The sequence below is a fragment of the Mastomys coucha genome, unplaced genomic scaffold (assembly GCF_008632895.1).
Source record: "Mastomys coucha isolate ucsf_1 unplaced genomic scaffold, UCSF_Mcou_1 pScaffold15, whole genome shotgun sequence".
Taxonomy (NCBI): Eukaryota; Metazoa; Chordata; class Mammalia; order Rodentia; family Muridae; genus Mastomys; species Mastomys coucha.
The window spans coordinates 36248357-36262819 of NW_022196897.1; the positions used below are offsets into that span (position 1 = coordinate 36248357).

Consider the following 14463-nt stretch of genomic DNA (forward strand, 5'->3'; position numbering starts at 1 on the left):
GAGAATTGGGTTCTGATGATGGCAAGGGACCTTGGTTTGTGTTGTTTATTTTCTTATGCTTGCCCCCCGGTGTCTGGTTAACTCTAGTGCTACCTGCCCTTGCTAAATCTGACTGGAGCCTGTCCTTCCTGTGATCCTGATTGTTTCAGAACTCCTCATAATCAAGCTGACTCTGTAATCCTGTGATTCTGGGATCCTGGTATCCTGGGCTTGTAATCGCCTGGGAGTGTGAGTGTGGCTTTCTCTGTGAGTTGTGGGACTGGCTGCAGAGCTTGTGCCCAAGGTCTGCTCAGAACACTAACCCCGACAGACCGGAAGGAACTGGAGTCACTGGGCTGATGGAGTTCCTGTGTGCCTGGTCCCGCTGGACCCAATTACTCCCAGTGTTGGGACAGATGTTGGGTCCTGCTTACCTCTGAGCCTGGGTGTGTCAGAGCGCCTGGGAGTGGAGCTTCCTCTTGGTGTTGTGGGACTGGCTTGAGCCCTGTTCTTTTTCATGCTTCATTTTTCTGTTTCATGTTGTTTTGTTCATATAGGCTTATAATTGCTGTATCTTCTTGACTGTTAGAGTCATTACTATGCAAAGTTTAGCATGTGAATTTCAAACACTTTATTATATAATGTTTAATATACAGAGTAAAATATATGGCATGATTAATTTTTGAAGCTTAATAATGAAATTAATATGAATCTACAAAATTACTTAATATGGAGACCACAAATATTCTTTCTCTCTCTCCTTCCCTTCCTCCCTCTCTCCATCCCACCCTAACTTCTTTCATCTTTGCGGACTAAAGCTAGAGCTTTGTACCAGCAAGGAAAACACTCTACCATTAGCCACATCCCCAGCTTACCTGTGTTACTCTTATCACTTGCTTGCCTTTTTCTAGAGAATCCTACTAAGTGACTTGTGATTAACCATTCTCTGCTTTCCCACTTCAAACTTATTTATTTATTTTTTATTGATTGATTGATTGATTGATTGTGTGTGTGTGTGTGTGTGAGAGAGTGTATGTGTGAGTGCACACGCACACAAACACATCGTAGAACCTTGTTAGAAGTTAGAGGACAATTGTAGGAATTGATTCTCTGCTTCAACCATGTGGACTTTTGTTATTGAACTCAGATTAGCAGGCATGGTTGTAGTTCACTTTACCTTCTGAGCCATCATTCCAACCCTCTGTTATAAAAAATAATTGTTTAGTTTGTTTATTTATAGCAGTGTATTTCATTTTCTCTAATTATGATTATAATCTAATATAATGTAATTATGATTATTTAAAGGGTGAAGGCAGTCTTGTATAACTTAGTGATGCTGGTACATTCTGACAAAGGTGGCATCAGACTGTTTTGCTGTATAAACATCATAGTGTATATTTACATAAAGATGTCATTAGGTGAGCCGTCTTACCATACCACCTTCATAGAGATATTCTAGCCTTGACTAAAATGATGTTCATTACCTTACTATATGAAGTTTCTGATTTCATCAAGTAGTGTCATAGTTTTCATGTATGTATATATATATATGTGTATGTGTGTTTATAGTTATATGTTTAACTAGTTTTATGTGTTTATAAAAAAAATATTCTTCTCTTAGTTAAAATTTGTTTACCTATAATGGACATTCGAGTCATTTCAAGTGTTTGTTGTTCAGTTAGCCTTTCTCACTATATGTGAAGATCTCTCATGGTGTATATCTTGAAAGAATTTCCGTAAAGCTGTGCTGCCCACTGTAGTAGCCACTATGCATATAAGGTAGCTTATATTTAGAACTTAAAGTAATTTTTAAAAATTTTTTGGTTTATTTGTATAGCCACATGTGGTGGTAGATGTTCTGAACAACACAGAAATAGAAATTTTCTATTATCCCAGGTAGATCTTTTGGAATGCCTTGTTATAGCACAATGCCTTTTAAAAAGGATTTCAAGGATCAGTGTTGATTTAAAATCTGCTGCTGGTCTACCACAAAATAAAACATAAATTGACTCTGGGTAAAAACTTAAATGGCAGCTTGATATTATGGCTACATTCAAGTACGTGATTGTTTTTTATATTAAGCCATGTTAACAATTTAGTGATATTAGAGTTTGATAATTAACTTTGGTTACACATACATATTGATTTGTAAAGATTGACATATAATATTTAACTAGTTAATTTGCACTCAGTAGTTTGAGAATGACTAGATATACTGGCATAGAATTGGAGGATCTCAGTCTTATACATATATGTTCACCTTTGTGAAATAAAGTTGCTTTGTTTTCTACAATTGCTAAATCAAGGTTCTATCCCACTATTAAGAATTGATTGCTGCCTTTGTTCCTCTGTTCTGCTTTGTATTAAATTATTGCTATTTGCTAGATAAAAAATTGCATGCTATCATTTCTGCTTGCATTCCCGGATTGAGGATTAAATGAACTCAGATGTATGAACAGCACATTTGAATTATAATTTGAATTTATAGGATACTTATATGAGATGCTGATCTTATAATCACTTTTTATGAGCTTGTATTTTGTTTACTTGCTTGCAGTGGGTATTACTTTGATAAATGAAAATATTAAATTTTAATTTACTAGAAATTTTAATGGCTTTTATCATGTTTAGGAACTTTTCCTATTTTGTACAAAAGAGTATGTGTGTGTGTGTGTGTGTGTGTGTGTGTGTGTTTCTTTAAATATTGTCTTTTATGTCTACGTCTTTGTTGCCATCAAAATATAGATTTTATTTTTATGTGAGATTTTAACAGGATGGTTTGGTTATCTCAGCATTGTTTATTGAACAGGTTCTCTTGCAGTTTTGATTTCACATGCCCAGTTGGTCTGAATGTATTTTCACAAAGATGCAGATCAGCTTCTGGCCTCACTGCCCTCTTCCCCTTGTCTCTTTGCCTTGCCTAAGCTACAGTAGCTGAGACTCTTGATAGCTGCTAGTATAAGGAAAGGCTTGCCATAGAGTTTTCCAAAGATGCCTCACAATTCTCGTGGTGAGCTTTATACTGAGGGAAGCTGATCTCGGTCTTTACTTTCTAGATAACAAACTATTTCACCTTGAATGTCTCAGAGTTTTGAACTTTTCACTGTACTTTCATTAGTCTTAGTAATTTAAACAATATTTTAATTTGTTTTATGTAGGAATGGAAACATTTTTATCTGTATTAAAGAAAGGTAAGAAAGATTAATACACACTCTTTAGCTTTAACAATTTATGTGTAAATTCTTTTAAATATTTTTATAATTGATAATTTTTACCAAAAGCAATGTTTTATTTTTGTCATTTTCTAAACCTTACATGTTTAATTCCTTTTGGTTTTTATGCCTATCAGAAATGACCAGTTCTGAAATGGTCATTCTCTTAATCTTGCCAGTGTTTTTTAAAGACAAGGTTTTACTATTCATGGAATTGGAGAGCCTATCGCCTCAGCTCCTAAGTTCTGGGTTTGCAGGCATGTCCTGTCATGCCTTTGTGCCCTTACAAACAGTGTTTTCGGTATTAACTTAAAGTTTGATTTGCAATTCAGTCTCAGAGTTCTCCTTCTAGTTTACACTGTGAACAAATGGTGTTATATTTGATGCATTTGTAGTGATTATTATTTTATTTTGACTGTTAGACAGTGCATAATATTTACACAACTTTACAAATGAAATCAAAGGTAATGAAGACCAGCCATATCTTTTTTGTATTGGATTAAGTTTTTAAATTTTTAGCTTGAGTATTATGGCTCTTTATTAAAGAAACTGTTTTTAAATCTTCTTTTTAAAAAATGAGTAGGGATGCTTATCCCTCATTGTAATCCATTATTTTGAACTGTATTAAAAATGTTGTCTTGACCATCTAGTAATATTCATCCATCTGAGATGGCTGCATTGGGTCTGGATTTTTAATGTTTATTTAACCATTTTGTTTGATTGTCTCTGTAATGAAGTTCATCGAATAAGTTAAAGGAAGACAGAATTATTCTGGTTCATGGTTTTGGGGGCTTTCATCCATAATAACGTTTTCTATTGTGTCTATAGCCAAGCTTAAGGTGAGCGTCATGGTGGGCAATGCATGGTGCAGAAAAACAGCTTTCCTTTGAGTGGGCTGAAACAGACTTTAGGTAGCAGGTCTCCACAGGCCTACTTCTTCCTGGGTTTTCACCACCTCTCAAAATAGCAGCATGCACTGGCAATCGGGATCAGCACATGACAAAAGCATTTCACTCTCAGCATTTGAGTCTTTAGAGGAGTGTTAGTGTCTCAGTATATTCTCTCTTTACTGTACATGTTATGACTTAAAGAGAAATTCCTGTTTTTACATCTCTTACCAGAATGTTTTTCCAAATATTCCTTGATCTATTTCTGCATATTACTCTTTGCATTTTGGATTTTAGTAGGAATCTTTTTACATATTAAGTCTACTATTCTCTTTTAATCCTGTATTCTGTGTTTTTCTACATTAAATTTTCCTGCTTTTCATTTTAGATCCTGTTAACCATTTAAACTTTTCTCTTTAGAAACTTTTTTATTTATTTAGATTGACTTAAGCCTTTCAGCTCTGAAAGTATAAACATTTAGGGCCATTAGATATCCTGTAAATATTGCCTTACTTATAATTCTTTCATATGTACCAGTTTTAAAATTGTTATGTGTAAATATTTTTTAATATCTACAGTCATTTATTCACTGATTCCTGAATTCTTTGGACTACTTTTCTTTTGTTTCACCTCCGTTTCACCTCTGTGAGGATATGTTTATTTGCTATTGGTTGTAATATATATGTAAAGTCATTTGATGTCAGATCTTTGGGTCATATGAAAACCTTGACAACTTATTAGAAAGATCCTGAATTTAGACTATCAGCTTACTGTGTCCAGAGTTGATTTCCCACCATTAAATTCAATGTACATTTATTATTTGTGTGCATATGGATGGATGTTTGTGTAGATGATTTAGAGCTTGTAATTTGCTCATTAATTTAAAATTTGTAATATTAAATCAAGGTAGAGTTTAAAAAGCATGTTATCTTGTTATTGTTTCATGGTCGTACTATAACTTGTTGGGCTCTATCCATTTTCGGCACTGGGGTAAGCACAAATTCATGTTTGAGGCTTTGATTTTAATGAGCAGAGATTAAACCCTCCAATGGTATTCACAATTCATTCATAAGACATTTTTATGAATAATTATGTTTTTTACACAGTATTTTAAATGCTTGAAACCCCACCCAGAATATTTAGGTGAGTGTGCTGTTTTAAGAGGGGAAGTTGCAGTTTTAGCTCTCAACCTTCTTTTTACCTTGGTTTTGGTTAACATTGTATCCCTAAATGTTTTCTTCCACTGTCTTCTTAGAGTATAATTGTACTTTGTAGTACAATTTAAACTCAGTATATATTGGATAGCACTTAAACTCTATAGATTTGAGTTTTTGTTTTTGGTTGGTTGCTTGGTTGGTTGGTTTGTTTCAAGGAAGAAAACCAAAATTAAATGTTAAACTATTAATCATTTAAAATACTTAAAATTGAAAGGAAACAATTCAAACCAACTTCTCCTCAGTATTCCTTGTGTTTATGTTACAGTTTTGTTTAGGAACAAGTTTAGGACAGAAATGATGGCTCATGCTTTCAGGAGGCTGACTCAGCAAATCGGCACCTCTACCCAAATGTGGAAATAGGATGGTAAAGGAAGGAAATGAAAAAAAAAATAAGTAAGAGGGTAAAAAAGATAAGTGGGAAACAAACACACTTAGATCATGGGTAACTCGAAATGTTCAAATATTGTTATTTCCGAATTGCTTGTTAATTTAAATTGAAATTTCATTTTAAGAGGTTTTGGGGGAACTCCTATGGTTATTACTTAATGTTATCCAGTGTGACTCTCTAGTTGTATTACTTCACTAAACATAATTGAACACACTGTCATAATAAAATCTAGCTTTATCTCCTTACCCTAAGTATTGGATAGGACACACATGATGCTTCAAGTTGTCTTCATATGGATTTCAGTATTTGTATCTGACTTTAAAACAGTCAAAGACTGTCCAAGCAAAGAGTATGCTTGAGTTGTCAGTCTAAACACTTCCCATACAAGAGACTTATGTAGGTGAAGCATTCTAGAAGTTAATGATAGTATGGAAGCTTAGTAAGAAATTGTTTTGACTATATCAGCCTGTAATGTAAGTCCTTATAACACAATAGAAGAGCTCCCTAAAATGCAGTGGCTGGCTAGCTGGCTGGCTGGATGATGGATAGAAGATAGAATGGATAATGGCTGGATAGCTAAATAAATATGCACACATACAGTTATTTATACACTATACAGTTATTTATAATTCTCAGTGTCTTGTGTCTTTTGATTCTGTGGATGTTAGAGAAGCATCAAAAAGAAGGGTTCTTGGATAACGAACCTTGACAATAGTTTCTTAGAATTCATTTACCATGCTCATATTTGTTTATAAAAGTTCTTTGTATACATTTGTCCACACTGTTCTAGCATCATTTATAAATAATATAGTTGTTGGTAGCTTTTTAAAATATGAAAATATCCCATACATATGGGAGTTGATTTTGATGCACAAAATAAATACATAAATTTAAAAAGTGAGGTGCCCAGTAAACAAGTTTTCTTCCCTGTTGCTATCACCTTTAGTATTCAGTTTGTATGCAACAAGGCAAGTTTTCATTAATGTGTTTAGCTATTAGAAATTTAAATAATTAAAATGCTATTTTTGTCATCCATACTTAAAGACATCCATACTATTCCATTATGAAACACTAAAGAAATATGTATTAGTTTGTAAGCACCATGCTTACTTACCAGTTCATGGTATCCTGATACAGTCAAAAGGAATTAAACCAGACCAATTGGAGGGCCCAAAGCAAAACTTAAGCTGTGACATTTGTATTGCGAGCAATCAGACTATATTTTTACTAGAAACAAAATATAGTGGCAACTGCTAGGATCAATCAGTTATAGTTCTAGGATACAATGACAGTTAGAAGCCATTCAGGGTACACATAATTAATACTTAAGATCAATTGTCCTGTCAAGCTCCCATATTTTTTTACTTTTGGGGTGATATACAGAAAAAGTGGCCTGAAAGCTTGATGGCCTGAGGGAGTACCTGGAAGTCGTATTGTGCTTGAGGAGCCATGGACTCTAACCTGAAAAACACACGCCTTTCAAGAGCAGCTAGGCCAGGCCAATTTCATGGTTTCCCCACTTTAGCTCTTTTAAGGATTTCTTTAGCATATGAACAGGGAAACCATGATTCTCGATGACTACTGAGATACTTTGAGGTGTTTAGAGGCCATAAATATATGGAGCTATACTTTTTAAATGTCCAGTGGAACATGAATACTTTAAAATAGTTCTAATTATTTGATTTATATGTCATTCTCTATGATACTTTATAATTTTTCAGTTTTCTTACTAGTGATGAAAAGTTTATTATTTTGCATTAACAATTTATTTATTTGAAAATGATTGTTTTTGGACTTAAGATATGAGTTATTCTCAAATATTCCGGATTATATTGAAGTTTTTAAGGAACAAGTACTTATTTTAATTTTTATAGCATTTTTTAATGAGAGCCATGTTGATGATTTCATTTCTGGGTTAAACAGAAAGCTGATTTTGTATGTTTTGTGAGACAGTCTCCCATGTATCCCAGGCCTGACTAGAACTTACTTTGTAGCTCTGCCTAGCCTAGAATTTATAATAATATTGCCTCAAGCTTCCTCATCTAGTTCAGAAATGAACATTACTTCTTAATTTTCTTTTGACTCATAAGTTATATTAATTTTGTCAGTAAATATATTTTATCAGCATTTCCTCAATCATCTTCTTTATCTGGATCTTTGCATGGTTTTACCTGTTCTTCATGAACTAAAACGATGGATTTTCTGTTTCTAAGTGCCTTGCCTGTGAAGTGTCACTACTAACACAAGAAACTTGTACATAAATGAGACAAAAACTAATTCAAATGTAGATACTGCTTATCCTCTTGTATTCATTGTGATTGCACATGTTCTTCTTCATTGCAAAAAGGTTTTTTAATCCCAAAGCCAAGATTTTATATATTCTTGAGATTAAATTTTATTAAGCTGCTTACAAACAAAGCACAAATAATTTCTAATTTTTATTTTTTATGATTATTTACTACCCAAGAGACTTTTTATTTGTGATGTCAGGCCTATAGGATAAAAAAGTACTTCTCTTTATTATAACTGTTTCTTCTGTCAAAGATGCAGGTGTCCCTGTTATATAATTACAATATTTCATTATAAAAAGCTAGACATCTACTTGATGATCTGTAGTGTAGTCACTCTGTCTTTCTGTTTCTATTTCTCTGGGTGTCCATTTCCAGCTCATAGTTTATATTATATCTAGAAGGTACATGAATTTAGAGAATATGCTGTCAAAGCCTTTGGCTACATGTCCTCTGTCCTCTTCATTTCTGAGAACATACTATGTATCTGGTTCTCTTAGGAATAGGGTAGGGGAATATATGAAATCCTAAATATAGTTAGTTTTTAGAAATTTCAGATACATAGTTCTATTACATATGCACACCATAATGTAATTGGCCTATATTCCTATATTGTTAGGTCTTAGGTTGTTCCTGATATTTACATTTACTTAACGCAACTGTGGTTTTTTGCATTATGCATTAGTTATGAAAATTCTTGAACATGCAAGTCATGAATAAAAGCATGACATATATATATTATATATACTAATATATTAAAGTATGTAACAATGTCTTTCTAGCATGTTAGAATATGTATACTGTACAATCAAAATGCTTTGATTAATTTTTATTAATATTGTTCCGTGTTCTCAGTATTTTAGCTATTTCCCAGGTATCTTTGACATTTACATTTTCTTTAATTTTAATGAAATATTGATTCATTACTTTATTCTTTATGTCTATTGAGTGTATTTCTTCTATATGTACCAAGATTTGTATAATTATATACTACCATTTGGTAATATTCATTGAAATATTTTCATATTTTGTTGATAAATTAGATTAAAATCACAATTGGTGTAGGTTGCTCACCTGATTCTCTTTATTACACTCCAAAACTTTAAATTAGATAACTATAATAATGTATTTGTGCATATGTAATTTAATATGATATAATTTAATATAACATAATATGTATAATCATTTTATCTTGGAAATGGCCTTTTCTTTTTGGTAAGAGCAAAGTTTTTTTTTTATTTTTTTTTTCAGTGTATATTGACTTCATGTTTGTGCACCATGTGCATACTGATGCTGAGAGAGTCTAGAAAATTGGCTATTCTGTAACTGGAATTACAAACAGTTTTGAGATACCATGTGGGTACTGAGACTCTAACCTAGTTCCTCTTGAAAACAGTCATTGCAATTAACCACTAAGCTGTCTCTCTAGATCCCGCACTAAAGTTTTAAAATGATAAAATTAGGCAGTAATCTGTAGATTTGTAATTTGTAAAAATTAAAATAGGTACACGGTCCATGTTTTCAAAGAAGCTTATTGCTTTCTTTCAAAATTAGTATATTTTGAAATACATTTACTTTTGTTTATGTGTATGGGTATATTACCTGCATGAATATTTGTATGTGTGCAGAGCCTATAGAAATCAAAAGATGGGTTTGGAAACCCTGGAACTGGCTGGTTGAGGGCCACCCTGTGGGTTCTGGTAACTGAGCCCATTTATTCTATGAGAGCAGCAAGTGCCCTTGGCTGCTGAACCATATTTCTAATCCTGAGTTATAAGACTTGTCTAGTCAAAGAAAGGGTAAGTCATTTACTATGATTGACTAATGTCTAACTCTCTTTATAATATATCTAGTTATGTAAATGATATTCTGAGATTCATACTAAAGCTAGGTGAAGGCTTAAGATTGAAGTGTTTGCCCTTTTTCTCTGTGTCCCTTACTTTGCTTTCTTTCATTCTGTCTTATCCTTCTTTATTTCTTTAATAACTGATGTTTGAAATATGCTTACAATATTGGCAGCTATTTCTTATGTATATCTAACTGCTTTATATTAAATTTATTTGTGGTAAGTAGCTGAGAGCTGAAATCATATCACATGCAATTCCTGATATCTTTAATCATAGTTTTTATTTATTTTGTTTTTCTCAGGCTTAACAACCTAATAGACAGGTGAGAATCTTATGTCTTAGTAGTCTTGTAGAGATGACAGGTGACATCCAGTATTTAGAGGTAACAAGCTTAGCTATCACTATTTTTTGTAGTGAAGATTAAAAGTTTAATATCTATGTTTCACCTTAGTCTTTTCAAAGTTAGCCCCTGTTTGCAGTTGTAATATGTAAAGGGTGAATAAACACACTTGTCTTCTGTAGCACGCACAAAGAAGAGCTTAATAGACTTCATTTGAGCTTCATGAGGCTGTCCCATCATCAGTAGCCTGGTATTTACCAGCATTGCTAAGATAGGAAGAGGGTGGATCCACTGGATACTGGATCCTCAGTTTTAGGTGAATTATAAATGTTGGCTAATGGTTTAAGATAAACCTATTGAGTTTGTGGGATGCATCTAAGTTTCTTTTCCCTTGTGAGCATTCTATAACCTAGCTCAATAACCTATCATTTCCTTTAAGAATAAGAAGCAGTGCCATGAGTGCTTGAAATCATTATTCAATAACAAAAGGAAAAAAGGAAGAAAGAAAGAAAGAAAGAAAGAAAGAAAGAAAGAAAGAAAGAAAGAAAGAAAGAAAGAAAAAGAAAGGGAGAAAGAAAGAGGAAGAAAGGAGGAAAGAAAGGGAAGTCAAACTCAAAATGATAGAGATAATCCCAGTGTAGAAAATAAAGGTTTGCTATCATTGTAAGAAAATACATCTTTCTTCTATATGTATACTCTAATATTTATATCTGCTTACCTAAAAATGAAGAGTGAATTTAAATTTTTATTAAATTTGCTTATAATTTAATTGAATTTTATGTAAGGATTGGTGGCAATCTTCTAATCCCAGCACTTGGGAAACTAATTTAAAAGAATTGTAGACTAGGAAGCCAGCTTGGGAATCCTATAGCAAGTTTTAGGAAGGGCTGAACTACATGGTGAGATTACATCTCAAGGAAGAATGGCAGGGGAGAAGCACGAATGCTGTTGAGTGGTACAAGAAATTTCATTATTTTCCTTATCTTTCAGTACCCTCTGCGTCTAATTTTCCTTTATCTCCATCCTACTAATATTACTTATGCGAGTCTCATGTAACCATGTATTTGTATTTCCATATTTCACTAGTTGTCTTAAGAGTGTATGTTGTCATATTTAGAGCTGGTTTAATGTTTTCCTCTTGGTGTAAACATTTAACCTATCCACTCTCTCATCTGATGTTAGTATGGTGTCTGTGTTACTAAGCAAATTGCTGATTGTAATATTAATGTTCACTGGTGGCCTTCATTTGATAGATTATGTATCTATAAACACCTGGAAGGAATTCGTTTGGATTTTTTATGGATGTTGACTCGTAGAAATTGATGTTCCTTAAAAGGATTCTAGAAAACATGCCTATGAATTTGTTACAAGAGACATTGGCTATTGATAGAAATAAAGCCTCAGCTTAGTAAAGTCCCCTCACCTACTGAACACAAAGCATGCATATCTTATACCTCAGCCAAGATCCAGGAAGCCATCCAAATCTGATGATTGTGTGGCCCCTCTGTGGCCACAGAGAGCTGAAAGATAGACACTCCCTGGTTCTTGTCTTCTGACATTCCAGGGAGAGTGGTGATCAGGATGAATGACAGTTGTCCTGTTAATATGTGAATCTAGTTGAGCCTACAAAGTCAGGACCTCACAGGCATTGCAGGAGTACTGACTGTTTGTTCCCTGGAGTTTATTGAGAGAAGATAAGGAACAAACTCAACACTCAGGGTACATTATTTCACAGTCACTGTCTGTGGTCATAGCTCTAACATCATTGGGTTTAAGGGCTCTTTCTGTATAAGATTGTTTAAAAGGAAATGCCCTGTGTGCAGCAAGTGGCAGATTCTGGTAGAAAGAGCTGGATATCATCAAAAACCCAAGCTGATCTGTAGTTGATTTCATTTTTGTTAATATTATAGACATTTCCCCTCCTGAGCAAGTAGGTAATGGTAATGGTAACTAATTAACATCGTGCATATTTAATATTTACTATTGTTGATTTTTAGTTATTTGGAAGGCTAATTAATCTAACTTTACTAAGAGAATTTGGGGCTAATTAGTTTTCATCAACCTGATACAATCTAGAGTCATCTTAGAATATCTACCTGCAGTTGAGGAATTGCCTCTATCAGATTAGCATTGTAGTTTTTCTGTTTTGCTTAATAACAGGAATGTTGCTTCATAGCTTGCAGTAAATGACCGTTTGTTTATCTAGTGTTTGATTCTAGATTTACTACTTACATAAATTTTACCTTATTTCGTTAATGTTGTATCAATTATTCCTCACAGTTAGATAATAGGAACCTTAGTATAGAAATATACTTTGAAGGGTAAGATTAACTCATTGATGCATATTAAAAATAAACAATATAAATAATATATAGATACACATATACAAATACCAAAGTGGTAAATAGTATGCATACTGCTTATTGAGTCTTAGAAAACTAGACCTAACTGCTTTTTTCAAAAATAGCAGTACAATTAGTAAAACTTAAATTGTGAAGAGATCTTCAGGCTAGCGGCCGTTTTTACCATGGCTTTCCCATGGTTTCTCAAGGTAGAGATTGGTAGGATAATATACAAAGCCAAAGGTCTGTAACTCTAGTACACATATCACTATTCTGCATAAAATAATGTTGAAAAATCATTTTGTTTTGTTATAATTAAGTTTTTGCTTAATTGCATTTAAAAAATTATATTGTTTGTGCATGTGCCACTTGCATGTATATGTAGGTCAGGGGATAACTGTTTGGATCCCAGGGATAGAACTCAAACTCTCAGAGTTGGTGGAAAGCATCTTTACCTGCTTGGTTATCAGCTAAAGGCATTTGATTTTTGAGACAGGGTATCATGTTTCCCAGGTTAGCCCAAAACGAACCATGTAGCTGAAGATTGCCTTGAATGCCTGATACTCCTGCTTCTACTTCCTACTTTCTATAAGATTATAGATATGAGCCATGCATGTCACCTGACTTGCTAGGAAATATTTTGTGTATTCCTTTAGTATACGTTTTCTTCCCTTTAATAATACCAAGGACACTTTATGTCTTAGAGAAAAGTCAAACAACTTGATAGGTATGAAAAGGAAAATGTAAAAATAAATATTAGATGGGAGCTTAGCACTAATTTGTCAATAGGCAATATTAATTGAAATGTAAAAGTTATAACAGTACCATAAAATATCTACCATAAGTAGATACTTAAAAAGACATGCTAAAATACTGGTAATTTTATTGAATTTAAAATTATTAGAGACAAGTAAACTTATATTCTCCTTTCTGACATATTCCAGCTGTCTTACTTATACAGATACATTGATATTTATATACAGCAGTTCTTCCTCGTATGAGTGTATGTTCGAACATGTGAATTTATGTATACATGCATGTAAATATAGAAATGATTGGCAGGAACTCTTTGTTTCTTGAGGCATGTATTGTGACTATCCAGGGAAGTTTTCCCTAATTCCTTTTGATAAACAATGAAACATGAATTTAGCTTATCTTATTCTTTTTGAGTTACCCACTGTTTCATGGTCATTTACTAGTAGACCCTGAGTTGGAGATTTGGATGGTATTGTTTTTGGTTCACTGATTGTGAGTTTTCTTGTTGAGAATTCCGGACTGTTAAAGGATTGTTTTTCCTTCCTGTTTGATCATTCAATATTACCTGTTTCACTAACTGCATTCCTTCAGACTATACTGTCTTTGAAATGCATTTTTAAAGCATTTTTAAATGAACATATTTTATATTTCATGCTTTAGAACTCTCTTTATAGTTGAAAAATTGGAAAGCATAACATTACAAATTAAATAATTATTAAAATTGTGGTCAGTTTTAAGATAAATTAACTGCTTGTGTGATAAAAACTTAAAACCTTCCTTGAAATTTTCAAATTATCATCACCTGACAATGGACTGTATTGCTACAGCATATGCCTCATGCTGACAAAATAAAGAGTTCTGTTCCATGACTTTCAGAAAGAAAGAGAAGCAGCAGCACAAACAGAGTCAGAAGCAAGTGCAGCTACATAAGTGAGGAAGCTTTTCTCTTACTGGAGAAACACACATCTATGCTCCTTCATTTAATCATTCTTGGACAGTGAAGATAATGTTTATATGAGCAGATCATATCATAACATCCTACAATCTCCATATCATCAGTATAGTAAGTATCTGCTATAATTTGCTATAGGTCTCATGTATAGAGAAATTAAAGTAACAAAAATCTTTTTGTAAAGGAATTATGTAAACATTGTCCTGGAAACTCTACTGAAAATCAGTCATTTGTAGCTAGTTTCCCATTTCTTGG

General features: G+C 33.2%; 1 protein-coding gene across 3 annotated transcripts in view; it reads left to right on the forward strand.

The window, feature by feature from the left end:
• Positions 1-14463, forward strand: part of Mbd5 (methyl-CpG binding domain protein 5) — a 367270-nt gene that overhangs the window by 33985 nt on the left and 318822 nt on the right. Inside the window, exon 2 of one of the 3 annotated variants that reach the window (XM_031370165.1) lies at positions 14133-14319. The exons of the other annotated variants lie outside the window; for them this stretch is intronic. The gene's annotated coding sequence lies outside the window, so the exon portion shown is untranslated. The remainder of the gene's footprint in view (positions 1-14132; positions 14320-14463) is intronic. 3 annotated transcript variants of the gene reach the window in all.